We start from the raw sequence: 17,888 nt of genomic DNA on the forward strand, positions 1-17,888 counted from the left end.
ATTTTGCACTCGGACGATCGCCCCCAGTGGAACTCGGATGGAACTACAACCAAAATTCGGTACAATAGGACTTAATAGGGAGTCGCCAGGCTATTGGGGGGGGGGGAAATCATCAACCAGCACGGCCTTTCTGATGTAGCGAAGCTAGCAGCTAGTTACTAACATAGGCATCAAATGATTATGATCATTGTAATGTAGCCAGTTAAGCTAACTGATAGCTACATCATTCCCACACAATTATTTTCATCATTCTGATGTAGTTAATTGTGATCATTTACTCATTCATTATCGTGTCATTACAAACATCAATAGCTCTCTTTCTTCTGTGGAACACAAAATATGTTTTTGGAAACATAAGGAAAAAAGACAGAATTTTTATTTTGGGGTGAACTGTCCCTTTTAACTAGTAAATAATTGCCACATCACTCATAAAATGCTTCTGATCATTCTGATGTAGTTAAAGGGATGGTTCACCGAAAATGTTCAATTCTGTCATCATTTACTCATCATCATGTACATGTTCGAAACCTGAATAACTTTCTTTCCTCTGTGGAACACACACACACGCACAAATGTTTCTTACTAGATGGAGGTTGTATTTTTTGGTTTATTATCCTTTTAAACTTGTAACTTTGCGTTATGCCAGACAATGAATTTGGTGCCTCACAATAGTATACTACTCTTACTACTTTTACAATATCTTTCTATGACAGAATTAGCTGGAGTCGTATGCGGTTCAGAATTCATGACAGGATTCTGATCATTCAGATAGTTACACTCTAAAAAATACTGGGTTGTTTTAACCCAATTTTGGGTAAAAAAATGGACAAACCCAGCCGTTGGGTTAAATTTTTGCATTTTTAATCCAACGTTAGGGTTTGTCCATATTTGACCCAGAATTGGGTTCAAACAACCCAGCATTTTTTTGAGTGTAGTAAAGCTAGTAGCTAGCCACATTAATCATTCAGATCTTTCGTATGTAGTTATTAAAGTGCTTATTCACCCAAAAATGAAACCCTAACCCTATCCTAACAGTCTACTAATACTCTGAGAGTCTAAGGTGGACTATCGAAATAGTGTAACCCAAAATAGTTTTTTGGGGAAAAAATTAGTGAACTATCCTTTTCATGTAGTTGCTAGTTGCTACATCATTCCCAAAGGATGATTTTGATCATTATAACTTAAGTTACGCTATTAGCTAGTTGCTAGATGCATCATTCTCATACAATGATTACAATCATTCTTAGTTGGTTAATCTACATTGTTAAAAGCGCTATATAAATGAAGATGACTTGACTATATAGTTGCTAACTGGTCTAGCTAGTTATCCAGCATAAACCTGCTTGAACTAGCAAGGGCATTTATGCTGATCTAAGTTGTTGTTGTTGTTGCATGGAATTATTCAATGTCTTGATATCGGGTATCCTGAGGCCTAAATGTTTGGATGCTCAGCTGACAGTCTTATAATAATTGCGACTTCAGTAGCTTTAGCACTTATGGGCTTAGAAACCATTTGCTGCATTGTGTAACCGAGGAGAAGGTCTTTGTTCTTCTTTGCTTTCTTGTTTGTTTGTGGGTGATAGACGTGAGTTGCGATTCACTGCACGTCTCATCATAGCCAGCTCTCAAACAATTATGAGGAGAGAGGATGAGAAGAGATATATTCACTCTCTCTCTCTCTCTCTCCCTCTTTCTCTGTTTGTCTCTCATACACACATGGATGCAAACCCGTTCAAGTCCACACACTTATCCCTGTTAAATGGACACCGAGAGCTGCCCGTTGGCACAGTGAACAAAGTGGTGGGGGGGGCTTAACAAAAATTCCCTCTTCTGCAAAACCATAAGTTCTTCACTGCTTTGGATTAGCCTTCTTCCATTTCATACTGCGCCTGATGTAGATTGCTCCTACAACAGAAAACAGGGAGAGAGAGAGTGAGGGAAGCGGAGAAAAGAAAAGCAGCATGTCAGAGCGTGAGTCTGTCAAAAAGCAATCAGCAGCGTGAGTGCCTCGCCTCCTGCAGACCGCTGATTATGGCATTAGGCTGAGCCCAATTCTTCCCCTTGTGAGGCAAATCATTCCGCCTGCAATAAAGAACTCTGAGACAAAGGAGAAGTTAATTAAGATTAATTAACTTTTTTAATGACGCTTGTACACTAGAATTTGTGCGTGTGGCCAAAGGCGTTTTTCAAGTATACCGCCATACCTTCATATTGTTCTCTCCTTCCCTCCCTTCCTCTTTCTCTGTGTGCTTACCTTTGTTTTATTCCAGTTATCGCCCCTTGGTTTTATTCGGCTGTAAAAAAGACTCTCAATGCCGCATAACTAGTAAAAAAAATCTACATTACTATAAATCTGGTTTGCCTTGTTCTACTTTGTCTGCTTCTCAGTGTTGGAATGTTACTCCACAGGCTTTAATGTGCTTGTCTTCAGAGGCTGCTCAGTGCGTTTAATGAAGCCCACAGCACTGGAAGAGTAGTAAAGGCAAATGAGACCCTCCAGCTAATTCCCCATTTTTTTGTGCTTGCTTTCCTCATGGTCAACTGATAGTGGGGTTTTTTGCACACTCTCTGGAAAACTGCAGGCTCAGAGAGAACATTTTCATGTAAAAAGTGCACCAGACAACTGCGTTCAGACAAGTCACTTTGCAAGTACACTGTAAAAAAAACACGTTAATTTAACTTAAAAAAGCAAGTTACCTTGTTGCCTTAAATTTTTAATTACAACGAACTAAAAATTTTGAGTTAGTACAATGAAGAAGAAAGGTTTAATAAACAGAAACTCAAAATAGTATGTTATCTTCACACATTAGTTATCGAAGTTGATTTGACAAAAGATAAAAAGTTTTGATAACAAATCATAAAAATATTTTTTAACAGGGTAGATATCAACTTATCCCACTAACCCTAACCCATATCCTAACAGTCTACTAATGAGAGTTTGTTGACATGTAGTCGCAAAGTTATTTATAGTTAGTAGAATGCCTGAAGTGAACTATCGAAATAGTGAAAACCAACATAGTTCTTTGAAAACAATTGACTCTTCGCAGGGAGAAAATGTATAATAATAAGTCCCGCATTCTAAATAAATGAGCCAATCACCAGTTGACCCTTCGCAGGAAGCTTGATTGACAGGTGATCTGCCCAATCATACTTCGCCATCCGCCATTTTGTCCGACAAAGCGGTCAGGAGAGTTAGTAGATTAACATGGGAGGATGTGAGCTTGAGAAGCGGAGTGTACTGATGTCTTTCCGCGGTTAAAACAACATTCCTTCTGATGTTCATTCATGTTTATTTGATGCTATAAAAATTAACTAGAAGGAAGAGATGATCGGTTCACGAGCAGCTTTAACTGAGGCGACAGCGATCTGTCACACACATTAAAGAGCCACAAAACGGTATTTATTGTTTCAATTTCTTTTTAAAAATGACCAAATTTGAAAGGTGAGACTTTGTTTAATGTTTTAATATCAAAAGTAACCTGGTCTGTCCTGTCTGTCAGTGTGTTGTCAGTGTCTCTCTGCTCCGCGATGTGTTTTTCTCTGCATGAGAACATAGTGTGTGTGAGAGCGGCGTAGCTTGTCGGACATAGCAACAGTAACTAAGGCGGGCGGGTCTTTGCAAATGGTCAATTGGGTGAACTATCCTTTTAAACTAGTAGCTTGCTATATCATTCCCAAAGGATGACTCTGACCATTCTAATTTAAGTTAAGCTAGTTGCGTCATACAAGGATTGCAATCATTCTTATAGCTATTAATCATATAGTTGCTAACTGGTCTAGCTAGTTATCATAAACCTGCTTGAACTAGCAAAGACATTTATGCTGATCCAAGTTGTTGTTTTATTAGCAGGGAATTGTTTGATGTCTTGATATCCAGGGTATCCTGAGGCCCAAATGTTTGGATGCTCAGCTGATGGCCTAATAATAGTCTATTTGTGAACTACTTTGCACACTGCAAAAAAAAACATGGGCTTAGTCTAAAATATATTAGTAAATGTATCAAGACATCTGTTTTTTATTAGTACTTTTATTCAGCAAGGGGTGCAAAAACTTTTATATTTAAAATTTTCTTTAAAAAAAACTGTTCAAATGCTGTTCATTTAAACTTTGTATTCATAAAAAAATCCTGGAAAAAAAATCCTAAGCAGCACAACCGTTTTCCACTTTAATAATAATAATAATTTCTAGAGCACCAAATCAGCATTTTAGAATGATTTATAATGGGATCATGTAACACTAAGCTCTGGCATCATAGGAATGTTACAATTTAAAATATATAAAAATAGAAAACAGTTTTACATTTTTACATTGTTGCAATAATATTTCACAAAGCTCATCTTTTTGAGTAAATAAATGAGCATGAGCATGAGAGTGTGTGTGTGTGTGTGTGTGTGTCATTGAAATGTATCATATCTTTCTGTTCAAATATAAAAAAATTCTCAAATTCTAAATTCTTTTAAAACGTACACTAATAATCTTTGTTTCATTTACAACTTTTAACAATATTTTTTCTAGTGTAAAAACAGATCTAGCTGAGCTTTGTGATGTTGTTTGTGTTTTGTTTATTTCCATCCACACATTAGGAACCCTTCTAACAGTTTCCCAGTGTTTATATGCCACCGCGCTCATACCAGTTCTCAGCCCAACTGACTGTCCGAGATGTGAAAAGTCCGCAAAGGGAAAATGACTTAATGGCTTGCCATGTTTCGATTTTGTAGTTCTACAACATTTTGCGCAATGATTTAGCTTGCACTGTTTTTGATAATTGTACTCTTCCAATTCTGTTTCAGTGAGAGGAGGAAGGAGAGAATAGTGTGTGTGTGTGTGTGTGTGTGTGTGTGTGTGTGTGTGTGTGTGTGTGTGTGTGTGTGTGTGTGTGTGTGTGTGTGTGTGTGTGCGCACATGCCTGTAGGGGGCTGGGACAGCCGCTGCACCCCAGTGTGTCTGCTGCTGCTTTACATTCTGCCGGTGTAGGCTGAGTCTCTCACAGCAGCAGTAGCAGCCAGCCAGCCATGCACATCCCTCATTCAGCCTGGCTTCTCATTTATCAGCTCACTCAACCAGCAATCTCTCTCTCTCCCAAATATCCTCTCTTTCTGTTCCCATTGTTCTGAACCTCCACATCCATCGTGGTGTGTGTGCCTGTGTGTGTTCATGCCTGTATAAATATTCAAGCCTCTTTCACTCGGTTGATTCCTATTTCACAGAAAGGAATTCTAACATTACTGCCCCCTTGAGGACAGACAAAGCAATTACTCAATATGTTTCTTTTATTAAACATTCTTCCATTCTTCCTCAGCAGAGCGCAGTGTTATCCAACGCGAGCTCTGCTTTGCTGCAGGCGGCTCCGTCCCAAACCTCAGCCCTATCTGGAGCGAACATCACACAGCCGAGATGAAAAAGAGGGAAATCGATGCAGGGGAGAGTGCGCCGTGTAGAGAGCCTGCTTTGCTTTGATCGAAGGTTGACTGACAAGACCTTCAGCCCTGTGATCTCCGGTATTATGAAGGACCGGAGCCGTGGTGGCACAACAATGTGTGTTTGTTGTATTTGTGTGTGTATTTGTGTCCAAAAAATATTTACGACGCCTACGGAGCCGGCATTTTAAAACTTCATCGGCGATCTCCTGACACGAAGTCTTTTCATAAGGTCATCGTAATTATTCTGGTGCCTAAGATACCTTCTTTAGATCAAATTTTAAAGCAGAATCACTATGCTACTATACTTTACACAGAAGGCCACCCCAGAATGCTGTGCGATGAGCATAAACAGCATTGCTATTGTTAAATGATAGAAGTCCACCCAAAAATGATCATTCTGTCATTATTTATTCACCCTCGTGTCGTTACAAAAACAATGCATTTCTTTCTTCTGCTGAACACACACACACACAAAAACAAAATATTTTGAAGAATGTTGGTAACACAGCAGTTTTGGGTCCCAGGGTTTCTCAAACTCGGTCCTGGAGGACTACTGTCCTGCACAGTTTAGCTCCAACACTGATCAAACACACCTGAGCATGCTAATCAATGTCTTCAGGATCACTAGAAACTCACAGCTAGGTGTGTTTGATCAGGGTTGGAGCTAAACTGTGCAGGACAGTGGCCCTCCAGGACCGAGTTTGAGAAACCTTGGTATAGACAAAATACAATGGAAGCCAATGGGAACCAAAACTGTTTGGTTACCAACATTCTTCAAAATATCTTCTTTTGTGTTGTTGTGAATTGCTGATTCTCCCGTTCAGATTGCTGTTTGTGTCGCTTCTCAACCAGGTAGTAGACAATGAGGCTTTGGTTAGGTTTTGGAACAATGCTATTTATATAGCCTATATAATAAAATTGTACACAGACACACAACTGGCACAGCCAGGTGGGTCAGGACAAGCCTGTACTCTCTCCATTTCAGACGAGTGCAGAGGGGGTGTGAGACACAGGGCTCTGTCTGCATCTAAAGCCTGCTGGGAAAGGCCATACTCTCATCTCCCACACAGTAGAATGCATATGCACCAAAATCCTCTTCACTTTAAAACAACCTTCCCCTTCAGCCTCCTCCGGTACTACCGACTAGGGAGCGAGTGAAGTTTACGGTCGTCTGATGAAGCGTGTCCTCTTGTCTACCTTTGCTGGGGATGGTGACCTCAGCTGAGGCTTTGAGATATGCCTTGGCCCAGAGCATTGTGGATACTCTAAGACTGAGTGACACACACAGCATGGAAGCACTGGAGACGTGCTTTGCTGAACCATGTGATCCATGTCACTGCCTTGATGGGAAATATACAAATATAAATCCACTGACATTACCTGTTACTGATGTTTACATACAAGAGTTTTCAGCTGAAAAGCTGCATTACCACCGAAAGAGTGACCATAATGCGTTTTGGTTCAGAAGATTCATGTCTGTCTTTGCTTAAAGGGGTACTTCGTTGACAAAATGGGCTTTCAATAAAACTTTTTCAGTAAAACTTCATCACCCATAATGCACTGGGCATGTTCCCGTTCAAGACCAGTTTATGGATGCGCTTACCAGACAGAGTCAAAAACATAGACGGTATATAAACTGGACACAGCGACCCCATAAGTTTCAACCATAAGTCAAAAACCGCCTCGCTTTAGGTAGGAAATACTTCTTAGGAAACTTTTAGTCATAAAGGCGTCGACTTGTATTGTTCCCGGGTGCAAGAATTCAAAGAGAACGTTTATCGGTTTCCAGTGAAGGATCCTCCACGTTGTAGGCAGTGGCTAAAGGTTGCAAAGAATTGGAGCGAACGCCGCAACAGAAAATATGAAAAAACACTGTTTTTAGTCAACATTTCAAACTGGACGACCACAAACACCGTGTTTTAGGCGAAACGGAGGGGAAAAGCTGAAAGAAACTGCCGTGTTCTGTCAGTTCCGCCCAACCCCCCGAAGCAAACGCTCACGCAGCCGGGAATAAAGCTGTTGCCATAGCGTTCCATTTTTACCATATGCATTTTAAAGAGTATAGTAGCCTACAATACAATTTTTTGTGATCAATATTCTTACAATAACTGTTCTGTCCTCGGTCGATCCGAACATCTGTAGACAAGGATGCAATATCGCGGAAGTTGAATCTGTAGTTTTCAAGTGGCAGACATTGAGAAATAAATGTGAATTTCTCTGTCCAACACGGAGAACGAGTAAACATTGTTCGTTTACATGTTTTTGAAAGAAGTCTCTTATGCTCACTGCGCGAGGATGCATGTATTTGATTAAAAAAATACAGTATAACTAACATTGTGACTTTACTATTTAAAATAACCGTTTTCAAACTTAATACTATATTTTAAAATATAATTTTATTCCTGTGATGGCAAAGCTTCCTTCCAGTCTTCAGTGTCACATGATCCTGCAGAAATATTAATTCTAATATGCTGATTTGTAAACATTTCTGATTATTATCAATGTTGACAGTTGCATTTTTAATATTTTTGTGGAAACCCTGATTTATTTATTTATTTTCTTTGATTAATACATAGAAATTTTAACTTTTCAACACAAATATTTATCTGTTTCCAAACAGGTTTCCCAAACACTCCAAATGCCTTCGCCCTGCCCCTGTCTTCCAGTGCGCAGAAAAAAACAGGTACCGTAGTCCAAATGGCTTACTTCTAATTGTCAATACATGTTAAAGTGTATAATATGAGAAGATATAATATTTTATCATACCTGTCAAGTATCCCGTTTTGGCCGGGAAAGCCCCGTATTTTACCCTTCTTTCCCGCCGTCCTCCCGTATTAGTATTTTCCCGTAAATCTCCCGTATTTTAACCCGCGTTAACCTAGTGTGTGAGGTAGGATGATGAGTGACAACGCGGGAAAAAAACTGACGGATGATGGACGCTACGACAGACACGGAAGGCACTCCTGCCAAAAAAACAAAACCCTCATGTAAATACCGCTATCAATGGGACAGCGAATTTAATTTTCTGAAGAGGAGCAGGGTGGGGGACAGTTACGCGTTTTGTAAGTTTTGTTACAGAGAATAGGATGACGTTAGACAACAGAACTGTTTGCGCTCTACTCTCATGTAAAAATTAACCACTCTGGTCCAGCCCACAAACACTCCTTCCAAAACAGTCTTAAAGAATGCAAAGTCCGCAACAAATTTGTACAATAACTCACTTATGGTGCGTTCACACCGGACGCGAATAGCGCGTCAGGCGCGAGTGATTTCAATGTTAAGTCAATGCAAAGACGTGTTACGCGCGTAAAACGCGCCATAATGGTTCACACCGGACGCGAATAGCTCGCGAATAGAAATCACTCGCGCATGACGCGCTATTCGCGTCCGGTGTGAACGCACCATAAGAGTAAAGAAAAGTTATGTGAAAAGAAAAACTGTAAAAGAAAAGCAATATGAAATGAAAAGAATGTGTGGAATGAAAATAAAATGTTTCCATTTGTCATAAAGACAAGCAATGTTAAATGAACAGAATGAAAATATGCAAATGAGCCTTTAAATAAATGCTCTTCATATATAGCCCTTTTTAGGCTATAACACCTGTCTTAAAATGTAGCCTAAGGGATAGGTTACTGGAGCTTGGTGGAACTGCTCGCGGTGGGCGCCGGAAAATTTCCCTTATTTTCAAATCCAAAACTTGACAGGTATGTATTTTATATACATTTTTTTTTTAAACACATCACCTTTCAATTAAATCTACATTTTGAAACGCTGCTTTTCAGTCTGCTTACATGATCTCATGATCATATACACCAGGTAAACAGACCCCTGGTCTCAGACTGATGATTGGGTCATTTTGAGCAGGTTAGCCTTGCAGCCAGACGCCTCTGAACCCCGTCGGCAAGAATCTCACACAGAGAACAGACTGAGTCAGTGGCATTACTGCAATTATCCAATTAGCCACCATATGCATCAGTCAGTGTGCACCTACACGTCTTGAGCACATATGGCTGTTGAATGAGACTCCATGGTGCTGCTTAAACCTTCTTCACACATTGCAGACAGACACGGGGTGGGGTTCGAGAGCTTGGGGTTACATTAAATATATTCTCCGGGCTTTATGCAAAACGCTTTTCTTGCTAAAAATCTCGCTAAACAGCTTGAATGTACAACTCTCACAAGTGATAAAAGAGTGGCTTTCTTTCTCCATGTTGTCTTTTTTTCTATTTTTTTTTTCTATTTTGAGTATCCTATTTTGTTATATCAGGCTTTGATGGCTCATATATAGTGTAGGAGAATATGGAGCTCACACCCGAGGAGGAAAAATATATTTGATACTTGAATTTTAACACAATTTTTCTGAAAAATTATGTATTGATATTTAAGTAAACTTAAGTTGCTTCAATCCAGTAAATGTTTATCTTGAAATATCACTAACAATATAAAAGTTACTCTTACGTTGAGTTTATAAAAATTATTAAAGATTTCACAGTGTACCATCCTTTACTTTACTTGCTAAAATAGTATGAACTATCAATCAGAGAGCAGAAGGCATGTAGAAGATTGTGTACGACAGGTTTTTCAGGAAAGTTTGAATTATGTTGCGTATAATGCGTATCAAACATGATATATTAGGTTAACAACATCCTAACACCAGATTCTATTGAGATCAATAGTGCATCAATCCTCCCATGCTATTTGTAAGGAGGGCGAAGTTGCTGCCTTTTTGTAGAAAGTTAAAAAAATATATAACTTATAAGGTTCCAAGATGGCTAGGATGCCTCAGTCAATCATCTTCATCAGAAAGAACGGACATGTTTCACCAACAAAGTGAACAGCGAGGCTTGTCCTACAGCTAAACCAGCCTTGAATGCATACTAGTCTATGCTGGTCTTTTCAGCAGGGAACCTAAAGAGGGACTCGTGTTAGCAGAGGTGACGAGGAGGTGCTGTGTAAAGCAGCATTTGTGTGGATGCTTGCGTGCCGTCTGCACACACACACACACACACACACACACACACCCTCCTCTCCTGCTAAGCGGCTGCACTGCAGACTGTTAAAGACCCGGGCTTTCTTCTCATATCTGAACCCTGCACTAACGCCCTTTCTTTCTCTCCCTGCCTCATTCTCTCTTTCTCACTCTATCCAGCTTTGCTTTTAACTCCACGCTGGTGGAGACTGTTTGTTGACACTGAGGCATATCGACAGAGATGTGTGAATGACAAACCGTGCTGTGGGTTTCTCTGCTTTCCTCCTCCTCTTTCTCTCTTTTTCGCGCTCCTTTTCTCCCTCTTTCTCGCACTCATTTCACTCTCTTTCTCTCACGCCTCTTAGCCCCCTCATCTCTCTCTCTCTCTCTCTCTCTATCTCTCGTCTCTTTCTCTCTCTCTCTCCACCGTCTCTGTCTCTCTCTCTCTCTCGTCTCTCTCTCTCTCCACCGTCTCTCTCTCTCTCTCTCCACCGTCTCTGTCTCTCTCTCTCTCTCTCTCTCTCTCTCTCTCTCTCTCTCTCTCTCTCTCTCTCTCTCTCTCTCTCTCTCCGTCTCTCTCTCTCTCTCTCCGTCTCTGCGAGATACATTATTCAAGCCAGGCAGTTAAAGTAGGTCACACCGCCATAGCCTTCAAACATGCCTGGATCGGGGAGGTAGCAGAGGCATGTGCACACACAAATATACACACACAACACGTTCTCTCTCACACACAGAGGTGGTGTCTTTTCCAACTCCCTTGTTCTGAATCTTCACCAAACCACTGATTGATGTGTGGAGTTCAATCGCACAAAAACAGGGCAATAGTGCAGGAATGAGTGGGGGTGTGTGTGTGTGTGTGTGTGTGTTTGTGCATGTGGAATCACCGTTCGCTGCATAATAGAGGAAGTTCATTTGACTACAGAGAGGTTGCTATCTATCTCCATCCATCCATCCATCCATCCATCCATCCATCCATCCATACATACATACATCCATCCATACAGTCACTGTGCATACAAATGAATGCATATGCACATAACCGTATGTGTGTATATAAATATATACAGTATATTTATATATAATCTATATGTGTGTGGGTGTGCGTTTCTTATGCGTTCTGTGCACACAAATAAAGAACGACACAGACTCAAAAGAAAACTTTACATACTTCCACAAAGAAGACAACAATTTGTTCCGTCTAACATTCCCTTCCTGTTTACAAAGCTTCATATGCTTTCTCCAATACCATTCACAGTAGAACCGAGCCAACACAAGCTATAATCATAAGAAAAACGCAATATGGTGGATGAAACATAGGCATAGGAAGACACTCACACACATATCCAGACACGCACACATACAATGGAATGCTAAGACCAGCACCTGTCACTGTCACATGGCATCCAAACCCAAAGCTGATGATGGCAGTCGGGTGAATGGATCTGAACCACCCTGCCTCCGCCAACCCCTCACACCTCTGACACACTCTCCCCTTTCTCTCCACCTCTCTGCAGCAAATGAGTGTGAGAAACGCTCCCTCCTCTCTCCTCCATCATCATCTCTCCAGCAGGCCATCTGTCAGCGCTAATGAATGCACACTCATTTGCATGGCTGATGAGCGCTCCTCGTTTGGCGCAGCCTGAACGGAAGGTCGCGTTCTGTCGCTTCTGCAACAGCAAATTTTGGCAGCGAAAAAAGAGAGGGAGAGAGAAAGCGAGGCAAAGACCTACAGAGAGATTAATGATGGAGACGACGAGAGGAAAGAGAAAGAAGAATCGTGACTGAAAACGGATCCGTAGATCTACATTTTAGAAATATCTCATTTTTTAACATGCCTCTGCTAATTTATGTTCATTACACAAGTGTTGCTTTCCATACTTCATATATGTATTTTTATGCATGTGTCACTGCGAGTAGGCCCATGTGTATGTGTGTGTCTGTGTGTGAGTGTGTCACAGCCCTACACAGCGTCTGTGGAAATAAATCAGCTCCTATGAGGCTTCCCAGCCTATCACAATGCATTTGTCTCTTTCACTAGGGAAGACATGTCTGCACCCCTCCGCTCCTCTCCCTCGCTGCCTCAGCTCTTTCCCTTAGCGTGTGTGTGTGTGTGTGTACATGTCTCCTCCAGTCTCCTCTCCTCCCAGCCTCCCCTGCCTTTCTCCTTTAATTACCGCTCTTTCCTCCCTCCACCCACCCCCCCACACCCCCAAATCCCTTGCTCTCCATGGCAGAGGCTGCTCTCGTTCCCCCTGCCTCTTTCCGCCTGTCTCCTCACTTCCCACCACAGCCTGTTTCTGCTGGTCCTAGAGCAGTGTTTTTCATTTTCTCGGGTTTAGGATTAAGAATTTGATTTCTGATCCCACACCGTCTCTTGCAGAACGTCGAGATCTGTTGGATCGGTGTGTCCAGACTAGCTCCTCCGAGCACTGCGGCTACGAGAGCCTCGTTATTGGTGTGATTTGAACGTGCGCGTGTGTGTGTGTGTTTGTGTGTACGCTCACGACTGCGTTCGGAGTCTTATCGATCGGTCTGTTTTTCCAGGCAGACAAGGCGTAGGCCATTCTAAGAAACCCGCTATGGCACGTGCACATTGAACGACGCGTGTCGCATGTTCCTCGCTTTAGAGAAAGCCGGCGTCATGCATTCACAGTCACAATGGTTAGCCTTGCTTGTGAATACTGAGTGCGAGAGACATTGGTTCTGGGATATCAGCCAAGTACATATGCATTTCGTCTAATGGGAGTCTGCTCTCGTGTGCGTAATTGCCACAGGGTTGCGTTTCACTGCGGCCCCACAAGAGCAATGCCCATGAGGACCAGCACCCTTCACGCCTGTCCCCAGCACCGGCATTTTAGACACTCTCCCTTTCCATTAATTAGCTTCTCCATTTTCTGTTGGCCACTCTGACATTTTCCTGCTGCTAATTCACTGATTAAACCTATTAACGTGATTAGGGAGGCATTTCCAAGACAGCTGCCATTATATGTGCCACGCCGTTGAGAGGCAACTAGGCTGCCTTGTTTTTCTGGGGTTTACTTGCATGGGTAGAGAAAAGACTGGACTTATTTCTTTCAGCACCAGGAGCTGTCCAATACGGTCTTTGTTTCAGCACCAGGAGCTGTCCAATGTTCCCCGTTGTTTCAGCACCAAGAGTGTGTGTCTGTGTGCGTTTCAGCACCAAGAGTGTGTGTCTGTGTGCGTTTCAGCACCAAGAGTGTGTGTCTGTGTGCGTTTCAGCACTTGGGGATCTCCGGTTTATGCAAAAAAAATGGTAGTTGTCCTAAAATGCTTTTCAAATCGTGTCAAATGAGTTCAACATTTCGAAAAGCACTGGAATTTTTTATGCTCATCCTTTTGCATCTTGGTTTTTTGATTAAAAATAGAACCAGTTGAATTTTATTGAAAGAGTTTGTAAATGAAGCCATTGTCCGCGGGGATTTAACGCAGACGTGGCCGTTGTATACCACGGTGTTTGCTTAATTTTCAATGAGGCACATTTTACTGGCACATAATTCATATTCTATATCAAATACAGACTCCCACACAACTGCACACGCTAGCGCACTCATATGGCTTTGTAGACTCTGTAGTCTGTGGGGAGAGCAGAGCAGAGAGTGACTAGAAACAGACTGTCTACAGCCGAATTAATATGGGAGAGACTGATTAAGGTTATACATTTCCAGCCTGCCCTTTGTTCTCTGGCTTCGGGCAGACTGGGTTTGTTTATTTTGCAATACAATTCCTATTTATTTTTTGTTTGTTTTTTAGCCTGGCAGCCTCTGCGTCTCCAAAGCCGAGGGTCCGTGCTGTCTGTCTGTCGGTCAGATGAGGTGGGTAAGTCTGGCTCTGCATGCTCCACACTCGCTGCTGCTGCAGTGTCGCGTCGCTTCTAGAGACTGGCTCACACGCTTCTCTCTCTACCGCCTCACACATTCTGCTCACAGCTCCCTCCCTACGCTCCAGCTCTCTCACTCCCCTCCTCCCTGTCTGTCTGTGTCTCTCCCTCCCTCCCTCCCTCTCTCTCTCTCTCTCTCTCTCTCCCGCTCTTTCTACTGCCTCTCCAGAGCGGCTGCAGTTCCCTGCTCCTCCACTCTCTCTCCCTCCATCTCTCTAAGTGCTGGCGGAATACCGTGCTCAGACAAAGAAAGCTCAGGAGAACAGACGAGAGAAGTGAAAGAGTGTGCTTTGAGGGACAGGAAAAGCATTTTAAAGAGAAACAGAGAAAGACGGGTGCAGACTTTCAGACCCACGGTGTGTGTGAGGAGACAGAGGGAGGGAGAGAGAAAGACAGTGTCGCCATTTCAGTAGGTTTCACTTTGTTTACTTCTTGTTCTACTTGTTTAGCCACGCTGGCATGTCGTGGCCTCGTAATCTATGTTCGTTCATGAACAAGGAGTGTGCATGTTTGTCTGCGTGCATGTGTTTTTAAGAGAGGAAGACGTTGTAATGCGTTCATGAAGACATCACTTTTGCATTCCAACACACAGCTGCAGAGTAGCTGTCTGACAAAGTAAGCTCCGCTACCTCTTTGCCTTTCAAACTGCAATGCTATGGCTATCTGACCGACTAATGGTTGTTCCCAACTACATATACGCATGACACTCAATAATTAGCAACCATTATATAGATCAGTGCCTTAGTCTGATAGTTGATTCTTATGTAATACTTTTAAGCAAATCGTGATCTTTTTAGGGGTAATTGTGCATGTTTTCGGGGCAAAATGAAACGTCTGTCTTGAACATCTTCACCTCAGGAGAATGACTGACTCTGAAAGTTGAGTGATTTGAAGTTGAATGTGAGTTGCGGCAGGGCTTTGCTGTTGTTGATTTACCTGTGGAACAAAGAGCAGAGAAGAGTTGCTTGTACAACTGGGGCTCATTAAACAGCCACTGATAATGCAGCCATAGTGTGAGTGTATTGCACAGAGGTGTTATATAATGTCAACCAGTGGCACGACACAGGCCGATGGGATTTAGTATGCACTGGACCTCCATCATGGAGAATTAATATTTTTTCTGTTTCCTTTATTATCTAATAGTAATAATTATTACATTATAAATTAGATAAACTTTATTATTACTACTATTTTTGATGTCACGGCTATTATAAACAAATTATAATAACTTTATTACAATTATTATTATTATTATAATTATTTAGAATTATTATGGTAATTTATAATTATTGACTTTTATTATTATTAATATTATTTAAATTGTTTATAAAATAACTAAAGTTTTAATATTTTATTTAGTTAGTATGTTATGCAATTAAAACAAAAATAATAATAATATTAATTAAAGCATAATTTATATTAATAATAATCATTATTCTTGTTAGTTGGTTATAAGATTTCTTAATGACATTAATGAAATGTTTGCATAGATTATCGGGTGTGCAAATCTCACACGAAATGATAGAAGCCAGATCTGCATCAGTGATGGAGTATAATTCTCGAGAAGGATTTTGTGCATTATTCATACAACCATCTGAGCACATGTTTATGCAATGATGGGTGATATTGTTGACTGGGGGTGTTTTGACGGTTGCCCTTTTCAGCTGATCTGAAAACAGTCAAATAATATCTGAGGAGAAGTTCAGGTGGGAGGTTCTGGACCTGGATCAGCAGTGAGACATCTCAGCAGGAGTTCAAGAGAAGCTGTCACACTTATGAATACTGAATGTGATCTCACATGATTCCAGCATATGATCTCATTACTCCTATAGGCGCCTAACGATGCGTGTTCGTTAGGTTAATCTTACCATAGCAACATTCTTAGAAACGCAGATATGGCGGTGACAGTGTCGTTACACTTGCAAAATGCGTTTCTGCTTCTTTTTTTCACTTCTTTGTGTTCTTGTTTTTCCTTTAGCTCCTGGTTTGGTTTGGGGAACTAACTGGCTAACTACAAGAGATGACATTAGATTAATGCAACGCTTCAGTAGAGAAATTACCATTTAAAATGTATGCTTTCCTGTCAGAAAAGTGCCGCATTTAGGATCAGAACGCGAGCAGGCTGAGGGTGAGCTCGGGTTTGAGGTGGAGAAAGAGTCCTCAGGAGAAGATGTGATTTGTCTGGCTAGAATCTCCATGACCCCAGAGGGTTTCCTTTCCTCAGTGAGCCATTTATACACTGAGGAAGAGAAAGGCAGTGAGAAAAACAGAGGGAAACCTTGCCCATTTCACAATCTTACAGGTTTAATGAGTCGCCAACCAACCCCCACCACCCATACACACACACACACACACACACACAAACACTAACCACTGTCTGATGTGTGGCATTGGCTCAGACAAAAATAGCATCGTTGGTGAAGGCAGCTTGGGGAAGAACAAAATTGGATGGATTTCATTTATGTGTATATTATATTTACATGCACATTATCCTCCTGACCTTATTTAGCTATGCCTGTGTGTTCTGCTCATTTGTCTGTCGCCTTTCTTCTGAGTTTGTTTTGAGAAATGGTTGACTAGTTTTCAGATTATTCAGATTTTTTTTTTTTTTTCAGTGATAAAGTGCATGGACTCTTTTTTGTTACATTCATTGGAATGTCACAGCTGTCTATGCGGGAATCACATTCTAGTCATAATAATGCCATTGCAATGCTAACCATGCATGAGTGCATTTATATGTAAAAAAAAATCAGCTTGTTATAAAACCAGATAACACAGGAAAACATGACATTTTTTGGATGTTAAAATGTAAACAGACATGAGAACATTAAGCTGAAGTTCAGAATGAAATGCACAAATATGTTTTCAGATTATTTAGCATAATTGGCTATATTGGCTCATTGTTATACTGCAGTCTTATAGGACGATAACATAATGCTAGCATTAAGACAGTGCTAGTCAGTGCTTATGCTGTCAAAGTGAGTGAGATTTTCTTATTCCTGCCTACCTATCAAACTGCCAAACTCCCGACCAATTCCCCCCGTTTCCAGCAGATGTTACTTCAAGCTGGAGCGAGACTCTGGGCTTCTTGGTACTAGCATGGCGTAAGCAATCCATTTAATAATATATTCATGATTTAGTGTTGAAGTTGAAAGCTGTCACTCAATCTACTGTGTGTGCGCAGTACCAAAAAGTTTACAGGAAGTTAAATAGCTCTGGTGGTATTAATGGTGGAGTTTTGCTGAATCATGTGGTGCTACAGGAATGTTGTCAGGCTGACAGACAGGCTTTTATTGGCGGATGAGCATGGACACACACATACACACCCAGCGGGCCATTCAGTGCTCACACCATGCTCATTAAGACTGAAGAACCACAATATCTCAATTGCTTTTTTTTTTTTTTTTTTTTTTGTTTATGAATATTTATATGGGAATTTTTGGCTGAATCAATGAATTTTGTGCTAGCGAGTTACATGACTAAGGTATTCACTCTGGTGTAGTTTGTGGTGATTATATAATAAAGATTTCGTCTTGTTCGTACATCAAACATAATTCTTAAGGATATTTTACAACAAAAATACATGCAAATGTGTGAGAAT

General features: G+C 41.1%; 1 protein-coding gene across 1 annotated transcript in view; it reads left to right on the top strand.

The window, feature by feature from the left end:
• Window positions 1–17,888, top strand: part of myt1la (myelin transcription factor 1-like, a) — a 94,695-nt gene that overhangs the window by 14,110 nt on the left and 62,697 nt on the right. The window contains exons 4-7 of the mRNA XM_079639419.1: window positions 5,300–5,535; window positions 8,041–8,103; window positions 14,161–14,222; window positions 14,457–14,696. The gene's annotated coding sequence lies outside the window, so the exon portion shown is untranslated. The remainder of the gene's footprint in view (window positions 1–5,299; window positions 5,536–8,040; window positions 8,104–14,160; window positions 14,223–14,456; window positions 14,697–17,888) is intronic.

The sequence above is a fragment of the Phoxinus phoxinus genome (genome assembly GCF_949152265.1).
Source record: "Phoxinus phoxinus genome assembly, chromosome: 16".
NCBI classification, from domain to species: domain Eukaryota; kingdom Metazoa; phylum Chordata; class Actinopteri; order Cypriniformes; family Leuciscidae; genus Phoxinus; species Phoxinus phoxinus.